At 31.8% G+C, this 13,824-nt stretch overlaps 1 protein-coding gene across 3 annotated transcripts in view; it reads right to left on the reverse strand.

Moving 5' to 3' along the window:
- Positions 1-13,824, reverse strand: part of LOC413200 (fibroblast growth factor receptor homolog 1) — a 92,663-nt gene that overhangs the window by 45,363 nt on the left and 33,476 nt on the right. Inside the window, exon 1 of one of the 3 annotated variants that reach the window (XM_006558293.3) lies at positions 8,302-8,783. The exons of the other annotated variants lie outside the window; for them this stretch is intronic. The gene's annotated coding sequence lies outside the window, so the exon portion shown is untranslated. Of the gene's footprint in view, positions 1-8,301; positions 8,784-13,824 lie in introns of those variants that run through there. 3 annotated transcript variants of the gene reach the window in all.

Genomic DNA, 13,824 nt, shown 5'->3' on the forward strand with positions numbered 1-13,824 from the left:
TCAAACTTCTTTCCTTCTCTTGATCAACTTTACACAAAATTATCCTCTCAAAGCAATTTTGCATATTTGGTATATATATATGTGTGTATATGTATTATAATTTAATATATTAAGATGGCTAGTATTCTAGTCTCGTTGAATATTAAATACATTCTTCATTTATTTTTATCTTTTTTATTTTTTCTCCTTTTCTTTTTTTCTTCTTTTTTTTTTTTGTTTAAATAAACTGGTTAATATGTATTTTGATCGTGAATGTGACATTAAACGAAAATACGCGTACCAATGACCTCTATCGCCATGTTTACAATAACTCGTCCCCTTATTTATCCTGCACTCAACACACACAGAATGCATCCTCTTGGACAATATTCCCCGTTGCCTCCAAGTGAAAGAATTGGATTTCGACAAGTTCAGAAGCTTGAACGCGTTCTCTCTCGATCAATATTTGAGCTGTTACACCGGCCACTAATGTGAATACAAAGAGGGCGAATAACCTTTGGGAAAGAAGCCTTTCACAAAAGCATAAGCAGTAAGAATTTCCTACTGGCGTTTTACTTTTCTCCTTCTCTCCTTCTCTCTATTTCAAGATGAAAATTTCTATGAATGTATAGGCTAATGCATTGTACGTGCATCTTTAGAATTAGTCGCCGATCATTTCTATTATTTATTATATTGTTCAAATAAACCATCCAACAAAAGGTTGTGTTATAATGACATATTGGAGAAATGAAAGTGAATAGAGGTAATTGTCTAGGAGAAGAAGAAGAAGAAGAAGAAGAAGAAAAAGATGAGAAAATTTGTTTACTATTTTTTATAAAAAAAAGAGGAAAGGATGGAAAAGATATGTTTAAATTTGTTGAGAGAATAAAATTATTCAAATCCTTTTTCATCATTAATTGTTTAAACAAAATTGAAACAATTATATATTTATTTACAATAATTCTTTCAGTAAAAGAATAACAGTGAAATAATTACAAATGTATTTGTGAAATCAATTAATCATAAATTATATCAAGTTTTGCGTTGTACAATTATATTTATACGATTATAAATTTAAAGAAAATTGAATAGAAGTAGAAGAAATAATACAAATATGATGAAATAAAAAAATTTACAATACTCTTTTTTGAAAAAGAATTGAATTTTTTATATCGTTAATCGTTCTATCATTATAGATATTCGTTTGTATTCCACGTACAAAATTTTAACAGGGATATCGTAAAAATCGTGGAAAAGATGGAATTCTAAAAAATATGTAAGAGAGAAGGAGAAAAATTGTTCGAATCGTAAAAAAAAAAGAATAGCCACATTTAAATCTTTTGGAATCTCCTCCTCATGATCCCCTTTTATGGAGAGAATTAACGATGGATTCTGTTTGTGTCTCGCGATAGACCTATTCGAGATATGGAGGTGAAATTTGTTCTTTCTGGCCTTCCGTGAGTCATTCGGTAGCTTTTCAGGTAATCTCTCTTATATATACATGATTTATTTAATTTTTTACTTGGTCTTGGAATAAAAAGAATATCTCTCGTGTAGAAGAAAAATTTAAAGTAATTTTTTAAGAAACCTATAATATCCTATGGAATTATAATTTAGAATAATTTTTAATAATTTAAAAATTTAAAAATGGAGAAATATTCCTTTTTTTTTAAAAAGAATTTTAAACATATTTAGACTTTTGCAACAAAAATTTATTCTTCATAGAAAAAAAAGGATATCTCATAAGAAATAATAGAATGTAAATTTTAATTAAATTTATTAAATTTATGTATAATCAAGAGAGAAACAAAGTATCTTATATATCGAAATGAGAGCAACGCGATTCGGTTATTCCATTCTTGATTTTCGGTTCAGAGTTTGGTCGGACGCGTGCTCTGGACCGTAGACTAAATACCGGCATTAAATTAGGGAGAAGTCGACTCGGAACAAGGCGTCCCGGTGTGTAATATACACGGCCAAAATGGTGTAATGAATTATGACCGGTAGAATGAAGTCAGCGTATGCCAGCTTAACGTTCCTCACCAAGTGGTAAAAACCACTTCTTATTCGCTCTTATGTGGGCATTCTATTGTACAAGGTGACTCTGTTATTTTTTTCTTGTAAAAAGAAAAAAAAATAAAATAAAAATATAATTTTGTAAAAACGAAATAGAAACAATTTTTCAGAAAGCTTAAGATATTTAAAAAAAATTTGAAATAAATCCTGAACATTGAAAAATCAAGCTAATAAAATCTATGATATATTAGGAAAGATATTTACAGAGATAATGAAAATAAAACTGATCCTACTGTAGAAACTGTGTTTACATTGTGATCACACTTTAATTTTTATATGCTTACAAAGTGCACAAAGTTACATTCTCTATATATATGCGAATCTCTTAACACTGTGTTGTTTACAAAGATCCTTCAGTTTCAGACTTAATTAAGATAAACCTTGTCTCTTGAAATCTTATTTCTCTTTTCAATTTCGATTCTAAATAAATCTAAATGTGTAAACATTCGTTAAAATGTTCGAGTCGAGAGAGAAAATACAACAGTATTTCTAACAGTATCACCGACTGAAATCGATAAACGAGAGCCAGAACATCGATCAAGAAGGGAGGCCATTACATATTCTAGCGCCATGCAATGGGACGGACCGTTCATACAGATTTCATCTAAATTCTTATTATTCCATGCACGGATCCCCGATGTTTCTCTAGAAAACGGCATCACCGGCGACAAAATAGGCTGACATTAACGCGCAAACCGCCTCTCGCGCGCGGTGCACGACTGCAATCCGAAACGTTCGTTCGCGATTAAAATATTCCATGGACGTGCGCATACCCCCACTCCTCCACCTCTCGATCTCCCCCCACTATCTCGCGGCTAAAGCTCGCGAGGCGCAGCACGTTCCCAAAACGTATCGCTATGCGCATCACGTGGTTTTCTCCATCGTCGCTCACGACGGATCACGAGAACCGCCGAACATGGCGATCGTCGACCGAACATGGCGAATCTATCGAGACCGAATAGGCCTCGCGCAGCCACGAATCGATCGTTTTAATGCCTTTTCCGATACCAAGCCATTTGTTACGTAAGAACGATTTGATCAAGCAATTTGATCTTTTCTTGCGGTTCGATTCTCTCCGCGTTAACAGTTTGAAATTTCTTCGAACAGTGAGTTGGATTTACTAGCGAGGAATAGTATAACGTGGGGAGTCTTCTATCTTGTTTTTGTCCCGTTTTTTTTTTTTTTTATATAGGATTCTCTATAGCTTCTTGCGGAGCTTATACGTGGAATGTCGACATTGAAATATTTTCAGGCGCGAGAGAGTTGTAAGAAGAGTTGCGCGTGTCTTGTTTTTATGGGAACTATAAAGAGGTTCCCTTTTCTAGAGAAACGACACTCGATTCTATCAGAAACAATCGTGTGCGGAATAATAGGTTTAGTTTGGTGGAAGAAAGGGAATTTTTGGAAGTTTCGTTTATTACGATTCCATGCTCGGTGAATACAGATTTTTTTCGTGTACTCTTTTTTAACTTTTTCGTGATTTCATCTATAAAACATGTAACAAATTCCTGGTATATCGTAAACTTTTAAGATAGAATATCTACTATTTCTTTAGGTGACAATCTCTCAATTCGAAAATATATAGATTTTATTAACTTTTATAATTATACCTATACAATTTCAAAATATAAACAATATAAACATCAAAGTTTTAAATTTCATTATCTTAAACTAAAAATCTCTTATAAAAATATAAAATGATGAAATTCTTCTAAAATTCCAAAATTTTAATAATTTAATAATTCAAAAACTTTTATAGAATTATTTTTGAGATTTCTAGAAATTCAAAACAATCATCAACTTAATAAATAAAACATTATTCTTCATCTTCTATAAACAAAATCAAATATAAAAAAAATTCTAACAATCCTGTAATTTTTATTAATTTAAAATCTCTAGAAACAATATCCCAATATCCCAAATAATGAAATTCTTCCAAAATTCCAAAATTTTAATAATTTAATGAATTCAAAAACTTTTATAGAATTATTTTTGAGATTTCTAGAAATTTAAAACAATCTGTATTGATTCAACAAATTTCATTAACTTAATAAATAAAGTTTCCAAAACATTATTCTTCTATAAACAAAATCAAATATAAGAAAAATTGTAAACAATCCTGTAATTTTTATTAATTTAAAATCTCTAGAAACAATATCCCAATATCCCAAATGATGAAATTCTTCCAAAATTCTTCCAAAGGAATTATTTTTGAGATTTCTAGAAATTTAAAACAATCTGTATTGATTCAACAAATTTTATCAACTTAATAAATAAAGTTTCCAAAACATTATTCTTTTATAAACAAAATCAAGTATAAGAAAAATTCTAAACAATCCTGTAATTTTTATTAATTTAAAATCTCTAGAAACAATATCCTAATATCCTAAATGATGAAATTCTTCCAAAATTCCAAAATTTTAATAATTTAATGAATTCATAAACTTTTATAGAATTATTTTTGAGATTTCTAGAAATTTAAAACAATCTGTATTGATTCAACAAATTTCATCAACTTAATAAATAAAGTTTCCAAAACATTATTCTTCATTTTCTATAAACAAAATCAAGTATAAGAAAAATTGTAAACAATCCTGTAATTTTTATTAATTTAAAATCTCTAGAAACAATATCCCAATACTAAAAAAAAATATCCAGCAATAATAAAAATGATTTGAAAGTAGGGAGATGTCGATTTTCTAAATATAGAATAATCGGCAGAGCATAATATATCCATAAATCTAACAAAAGTGAAATTGAAGGCGTGGAAAATCTCGTTCTTCCATATATCTTATTCCGATATATACGCGGCAAGAAGGAGAAAACGAAAAAGAGGAACGCATCGATGATAGTTTAGCTGGCTTGGGTAGCTAAAAAGGGACGCTCGAGTGTGGAGCCGCGTGAATAACAAAAGGCTGATGGAACGTGCGCCGCGTCCACAAGAGTGCGCGAAGGGTACACGGTGGAACAGGGAAGTGCGGCGCGTGATAGCAGAATATTCATTCTGTGCCCACGATCGTCAATGTGCGATCGCGCGGTGAATTCACCGGCGAATTAAGCAAACGGAAAGCAAACGTTTCACAAACGTTGCTTTAACGCCTCTCTCTCTCTCTCTCTCCAACCGACTCTCACAATCGACCACCGATTTTCTCCCTTTTTATCCTCTTTTTCACCGATAATCGACGGCTCTTTCGCATAATATGCACTTAAGTTAAATTGGCGATGATCGAAGAGAGGTTTGTCATTCGATTATGATTTAAGTGAGGTTATGTAATCAACGTCTGTTAACCATTCACCGGATTGATTTATGGTAATTGTACGTTTGTATGTTTGTCGTGTGGTTATTTGATGGAATTCAAGTGACAAGTTTTTATAGATTGCACGTGCTGAGCGCGTTAATTAAAAATTACCGCAGATTACTATATTTTTCGATTTAATTGTGGAGCAAGGGACAGTTATTGTAAGTAACAGAATTTTATTTATAAATCTTTTTTCTTTTTTTAGAAAAATTATTTTTATCGAACAATATTTAATAAATTTTCCTTAATTTTAAATATATTCCACACGATTTTTGGATTTTTATCAGAAAGATAATTTTACTGGTTATTTTTATTTCTTACAGGGTATATATAAAAATCATTGAAGAAAGATTCTCGATCTTTATATATCTTCTTTATATATTTCTTCAGTTCACATTTTAGATAATTCTACTATGTATTTAAAGATAACAATTTTTTTTTTTTACTATTTATTTTTCTTATGCACCGCGAAGATGATCACGTAAAACTTGATGGCCAATCAATGAAGTGTCAAACTTTACCCTCAGGCTAATGATAACGAAACGAAACATTTTTATCAAATTTTCTACCTTCAGTTTACTCAAGCATGTTTTATCTTTCGAATTTTTATCAGAAACGAATGTCTCTTCACGAATGCAGGTACTTTTTCGTCAGAGCTGTTGGATAATGTTTGATAGCATTATTAGCCTAGTCCAAGAACTTTTATATATACAGACGTTACAAATTTTTCAAAAAATTAAATTATTAAATTCTATTAAATTTTACCAAATCATTTTACATTTTATATTTGTATATTTAATACATTTAAATATCTTAAAATATTTAATTTGAAAAACAATTTTTAATAATTTAAATTATTTTAGAAAAATTCAAGAATAATTTTCCTACAAACATTTTTGTCAACAATTTTGTTTTTCTAACTCAAAATTTTTTTTTATTTTGAAACAACTTAATTCACTTTCTCACGGAAGTTTCGATTCAACTTTTCCAATTCGAAAGTAGAATCTCTTTTCTTCGCAACGGAATAGATACTTGAAGAACTTGAGTCTGAGTGCGGAAACGAACATCTTTTTGCGGAGTGCGCGATCTACTCGGGGGGGGCGAAAATTCGTGTTACGCGACGCGGCGCCCCGTTTCAGGGAAGTGCCTTTGTGACCTGGCCCCCTTCCTCTCTCTCTCTTTCAATCCTGTCAACCGAAACATCTGCTCAACGGGAGCACTAGAAACATTTTTTTCTCCGCCACGCCGCAGCCTCTGTGTACGAACAGAGCGCGCCTTATGTCCTCTCGATGGAAAAAATACAAATCACTTCGTTAACCGACGAAAATTTATATTCTTGTTGACCTCATTAACAAACACGAGAGGACGAAGAAACTCGCATAAAAACTTTTCTCTTGTGCTAAGTTCTGATTTTTTTTTTTTTAGAAAAGAAAGGATTTGGTAAAAGTTAATTGAAGAACTGAACATTTTTTTTTTTTTTGAAGAAAGGAACGAGAAAAATTGTAAACTCAATTTTTAATATAATTTTCTTAATTGTTCCTTTGAATTTTTCTTATTTCATTATCAAATATGTGATAATTATAAAAAAAAAAAACAAAAACTTTGAAATCCATATTTGTAGTACGAGTTTGGTAAGTTTAAATGTTAGAAAAAATCTTATCATTCGTCGCCATTTTTCCTCGATTAATTCGAGCGAAGCCTGCAGGGGGGCGCAAATAAAATCTTCCAGAGAAAAGAAAAATACTATATGCTACTTCCATTTGATTTATCAATCGATCTCTCACGAATAGGAAACGAAAAAAGAAAAAATTATATAATCGAATCGAAACTCTAGTAGTAGCTCGTGTTTAATTGACAGTAAGTCGATGATTTACTTAACGCAATATGTCTTATGGCAAAATTCTGTCGAACGTCTGGATATTCTTGTCTCGGTACAGAGTGTTTTATTAAGCGGGCATATTGCTCGCTTCTTGCGACCAGTTATCCGATAAGAAAGTATCAAGTGGTCTGGGAAAAAGCTGGGAGTGCCGTTAAATTAAGACACATTTTCCACCACGGCGTTTTCAGCCTAACTGTAACTTTGATTGGTGTTGAATCGAATGTTGTACGCGTTTTATATATTTGTATAGTATCTTGTACTTGCAAATTTCAACGTCACTAACTGTGAGAAGCGATTAGAGTGTCTGTCAGCCGGTACACTACAAGTTATGTAGTGGGTTTACTTTATGGTTGCACTATTGATACGATTACTCTTATAGAATAAATATAAGGTAATTTGTTATAACAAATATTTCTAGGCGTGGAAATTTACTTGACAATTTTTATCTAATGATTTAATGTGATTCTCAATTTTATTTACATAAAATTATCTTTATTACTTCAAGATAGAAATTTTGAAAAAATTTAAATTGATTTTATTCATGTAATTTATAAAGATTTTAGATTTTTAAAATTGTGAGCTTATAATATTCTCTGAAATGAGTAAAGTGTTTGAGTCAGATCCACAAAAGCATTCTTTCAATGTTATCAACAAGTTTTATGTTTAAGAATAAAAGTGTGAATACGTAAACAGAAGAATTAAACTGCATAACAATTTATTAACGTTGACGAAAATATATTATCGACACGTCTATTATTTTACCATTTATTTCAATAATATTTGTTTTATTATTAAAATATTAATCAAAATTAGAATATATGATTTTATGATAAAAATAAAATTTAAAAACATGAATGACATTTTTTTTTACAAATATGAATTATAATTAAAATAGATCTTCTATGTGCAAGTATAATTTCTGATTTCTAAAAATCTAAATTTTATTTATATTCTTTTTATTGTTATTTTCTTCATCAAATATGATTTCAATGATTTAATATTACATATTATATTATATAATAAAAATTTGCAAACAAGTTCTACATAAAAAAAGATCTTGGTACTTACCAGAAACTATATTCGGCAATGACAAATGTTTCTCATTAACTTTGATTTTCAACACTTTAATACAGTCTCTCATCCAAGAAACCACCAATGATGTCCAAAACAAAACATTTCGAATCCAACAAATAGCATACACGTACACCAAGAGTATCGTTTTCACGATTCAGTCCGTCACGCGGCGCGCACACACCAGACGCGTTCTCCGATCCCCGTAATGGACAGTTTCCTGGGCAGACGTCGCTCGTACGAGCAATCGGGCAGATGCACGGATCCGCGTGCCCATTGACGGGCGAATCGTGCAAGCGGGACGAAGATAGAATTACAAGAAGCGGCGCGAGACAGACAGACAGAACGCGACACGGTCTCTTGACCCCGTGGTCGGGGTCTCGTCGTTCCCCGTCGTATCGAGGAAGTCGCGACAAGAACGAGGAGAAACACACAACACTGACGCATGCGATGTTTGTTTGCCGGCGGCACGTTTTCGTCTGACAGCCAGTGGCCCGCCGCGTGTCGTACCTGCCGCCGCGCATGCGCGCCCCTACGCTCGCGCGCCGCCGTCGCTGATTGGCCATCCATTGATCGGTCCTACACGCGGTTCGACTCACGTGCGTTTCGTGAGGGTGGGTGGTCAAGAGTGGGGATAGATCGTAATGTTCACGGCTTTTGGAGATCAGTGCGATCGTTCACGTGTTGGGTGATCGACTTCTCAGAGATTTGCGAGGGTGGTCGATATTCGAGGGTGACATATCTGTTATTTCGGATTTAATTTAGTACGAGTTTTTTTTGGCTTCCGATTGTTTATTGATGTTGGACAGGTTTTATCGTGTGTTAGCTTTATTAAATGCTCGATGCAGGGATTGAATTATGTTTTATGTTTGCATCCGGAACTATATAATACATGCGCGAAAAACGTTCTTAATCGTTGTTACCGGAACGCGCAGAGGCGTTCTTGGACCATGACTGCAGCGTCATTGAATAGTACGGAGAGGAAACAATGTCTCACTGCAATGACTGTCAAGTAAATTTATGAGTTGACCATTTTACATGCAGTAAATGCTTTCCTCGTTATCAACATGTTTCATACATATCTGTCTTCACGTATGAACAAAATAAATTCAAGAATAATTTTACTATTACGAATAATTCCATAAATGTTTACAAAATCAATTATTACATTTTTTTTTAACAATTTCGATGTTTTTTTACAAATTTTTATTATCTATATAAATCTAAAGATTATTATTCAATCATCAAAACGAAATTAGCAATCAATTTAAATTAATTCTTAAGTATTCCTTTTACAAAACTGTCGTGTAAACTAAGCATAATACTTAAAGGTATCTTTATTATAATATCTTGATCGAAAATACGACCACAAAGATATTTTTCGTCCGCGATGCTCTGATTATTAATCGATTCTATAATCCATAATGCGACTGTCACAGCCTAGGCGTTAACATATGTTTGGTTACTTGGTTATGTCATATTCAGTTACACACGATCGAAATCCGGTTAATTCGAGTCAACCAGTGGGAGATTTATACCGTTCGTTTGGAACCAGTTTCTAACTTTTCGTCACGAGTATAATTACATCCATTCATATTGAAATAAGTCAATCAATTAAACCTAGTGATTTGTAAATCCGGAGATTTGTAAAATCTCCATCCAGCCACGGAAGTTGAAAAAACACGAATCCGACGATCGATTAATAAAACTGCACGCAACATTAACGAAACTTAAAAATAGAGAAAGTATATTTATAACATACGTTTCACGTTTATATATCATTGAAAGAAAGTTTGAACGTGATATGATTATTCTGATTTTTCAAACGTCGAATTCTACGTTGCACGCAACTTTCTATTATTCTTTGTTAAATTAATTTAACAAAGAATGTGGATAATTTATTAAGACAATTTTTACATTTTTTTTAATTTTATTTAAAAATAAAAAAAGAGTAGATATTTGTTACTAACAATAAAAACAATAATCGAATAATTCGAATGTCCATACTTATGCAAATTTTATTTCCACGCATAAATGGATTTCTTACTCTTTTAAGAAATATCAAATAATCCTCGCCCATTTTTCATTTGAAAGATGCCCATTACCGCTCGTAACAATTACCTCTTCCTGTGCACAGTTCTCCAATCACTATCTTCACCAAACATTCACGACTAAACTCATTTCACAGTCGAGGAATATCGACATAAATGGAAACACGAGTGCGATTCGTTTTGTAACGCGTGTTACACACACGCCAGTGTGGCAGCCTCTCTGCCATGTTTGCAAGCCGCGATTACACCGAGTCGAACGACCACTTTTATTGTCGGCTTGCGAAAGGTGCGAACTGTCAATTCCTAGTCGCCATTGAACAGCGTTGGCGTTCCTCTTGACCTAGCTGAACAATGCAATGAATCGGTGAATGACCTTTTTATTCTTTTTACCACGCGATTATTAGTTTACTAAGAATCTCTTTGTCCGTCTTTTCTTGCTCAATTGAAGACCTTGAGGAGAAAGCATTCGTAACGACTTCAAGAAAATTGTGAGAATTGCTTGTAAAACTTTTATCTCTTTAATTTGAGTGAAAACGTCTAAATAGTGACTTTTTGTTAACAAGATATACAATTTCGTATTAAATAATAGAATCTGCTCACTTGTTTCACAAAATAATTTAAAATCTACATCTGAATCTACATTTATATTAGAATATAGAATTTTTTAAAATTTATTATATGTAATATATTCGTACAATGATTTTTGGAATGATTTTTCTCGTCTTTTGTATTTTTCAATCCTTTGTTATCCTTTCCAATGAATATTAATCATAGAATTAAATAACTTTCTTAATAATTTCTTTCATAAAACGTATTACAAAATTATCCCAATACCTTTTCCAGAAAATCATATATTGTAAAGATTTGGATTTAAAGTGTACATTTACTTCTACCATGTAAATAAAATGAATAATTTTCAATATTAAAATCTTCTAAAAAAGAAATTATCACAGATATTTATAACATCGTATCTTCCAATCATTTTCAATTCATTTCGATAAATGTATCAACACCATCCGTGAAATAACACGTCGTAAAAAATATTAATCATAGAATTAAATAATTTCTTTCATAAAACGTATTACAAAATTATCCCAATACCTTTTGTTGCAGAAAATCGTATATTAAAAGATTTGGATTTAGTATACATTTACTTCTACCATGTAAATAAAATAAATAATTTTCAATATTAAAATCTCCTAAAAAAGAAATTATCACAGATATTTATAACATCGTATCTTCCAATCATTTTCAATTCATTTCGATAAATGTATCAACATCTTCCGTGAAATAACACGTCGTAAAAAATATTAATGATAGAATTAAATAATTTCTTTCATAAAACGTATTACAAAATTATCCCAATACCTTTTATTCCAGAAAATCATATATTGTAAAGATTTGGATTTAGTATACATTTACTTCTACCATGTAAATAAAATAAATAATTTTCAATATTAAAATCTCCTAAAAAAGAAATTATCACAGATATTTATAACATCGTATCTTCCAATCATTTTCAATTCATTTCGATAAATGTATCAACATCTTCCGTGAAATAACACGTCGTAAAAAATATTAATCATAGAATTAAATAATTTCTTTCATAAAACGTATTACAAAATTATCCCAATACCTTTTGTTGCAGAAAATCGTATATTAAAAGATTTGGATTTAAAGTATACATTTACTTCTACGATGTAAATAAAATAAATAATTTTCAATATTAAAATCTCCTAAAAATATAACATCGTATCTTCCAATCATTTTCAATTCATTTCGATAAATGTATCAACACCGCCCGTGAAATAACACGTCGTAAAAACAAAGTGTAACTTCCGTTTCCCTTTCTCTTCGGCTTACATAACCTCACAAAAAAGCCAACTCCCTCCAACCTTCTTAACGCGCGGCAACACCGATGACAATTTTTGGCCCGTTTTCATTGTCCGTTGAAAAGTGTACAGCATCCCCGAACATGGTTCCTGGAACGCGGTTGAATGAATTACAAAAACGACGACGCACGTGCGCCGTTTCCGGCGTTGCGGCAAATCACGACGTACTTCCGTTGCGGTGCATTCTGGCCACCGGTACACACGGCAAACACGAGAAACTCCACGAAGGAGGCGGATCGGCTATATGCTCGACACGAAACGTGCATGTACACATTTTCTGAATTACGTGAACGCATTCAACAATGGCCCTTTACGAGATCAGCAGGCGATAAGGGAAACCCGCCACCCGGGTTTCATTGAAGTCTCGTTGAAAATGCTGCTCGCAGGGTTCCGTTCGAGAATCAATCGAGCCGGAGATTCTCGACGGTTATAATTGATCGATGGGTAATTTCTGAAAATTCACTTCTCGTTCGTGGAATAGTTTCTTTTATGGCAGTTGATTTCGTTTTAATGTTCATTCTTTGAGTAGTAGGCGAGTTTCGATAATGTGATATTGGAAAATCGATTAATTCGATTATTCGACATGTCTGATAATGCGTTTTGAAAATTACTTGACCATAATCTACTTCGTGTGGATATATGTGTTTATGTCATTCTTTATGTGTTAATATGAAGAATTCAGAATTTTTTGGAAATTAGATTCCAGAATTCTAAAAGAAAAATTGAAGTTGGTATACAAAGATATATGAATTATATTAACTCTACATATTGTATATAATAACATATTTCACAATTTTTCATACTTTTAATAAGATTCTATGGATATTCATTCAAAACAATTTTAATTAAAAATTAGACTCAATATCTCAAGTGTATGCATAATTATACAATATAATATATAGGTATTATATTGTAAAAATAAATAGGTAGTCAGAGACAAAAAATTAATAATTATTAAATTTTAATAACTTTTATAATTTAACTTTTATTGAAAAACCTTATTGAATTACAAAGTAAGAAATCCTGATTTTTAAAATTCTATATTAAGATAGATGAAAATCAATCAAAGAAATAATAAAGTATTGTAAAGAATTAATTATTTCGCACAATATTTTTAATAACATTTGATAATGTAAATAATTTATAATAATTATCTTGTTAATGAAAATAGCATGTAAAGTTTAAGTGTAAACAATTGATGTTGAAACAATGCTTCGAGAAATTTAAATTTGTATTGATATGCAAATCCAATCGTACAATGTTATAACTTGCGAAATCTTCGTGACACGATGTTATTTAAGTATCCCACCTTGAAAGCGTTTGAAACAGCGATAAAAATCGCTACAATCATTTCCAATCTTCTAGTAAAAAGTTGAAGTCCGTTACATTTGCAAGAATTCGAAGAAAGGATCGAAAAAAAGATACCGAAATGGTCTCCATTACCGGAAAAATCATCGGCGACACCGCGGCCCTCCTGTCGCGGAGGAAGTCTTCTAACGAACCTTCCCTCTCTAGAATAATGCACAACAGATGCCAGCTATTTCTCGTGCATCTCTCGTACCACTAGACCTTTATCT

The sequence above is a fragment of the Apis mellifera genome, linkage group LG15 (assembly GCF_003254395.2).
Source record: "Apis mellifera strain DH4 linkage group LG15, Amel_HAv3.1, whole genome shotgun sequence".
NCBI lineage: Eukaryota > Metazoa > Arthropoda > Insecta > Hymenoptera > Apidae > Apis > Apis mellifera.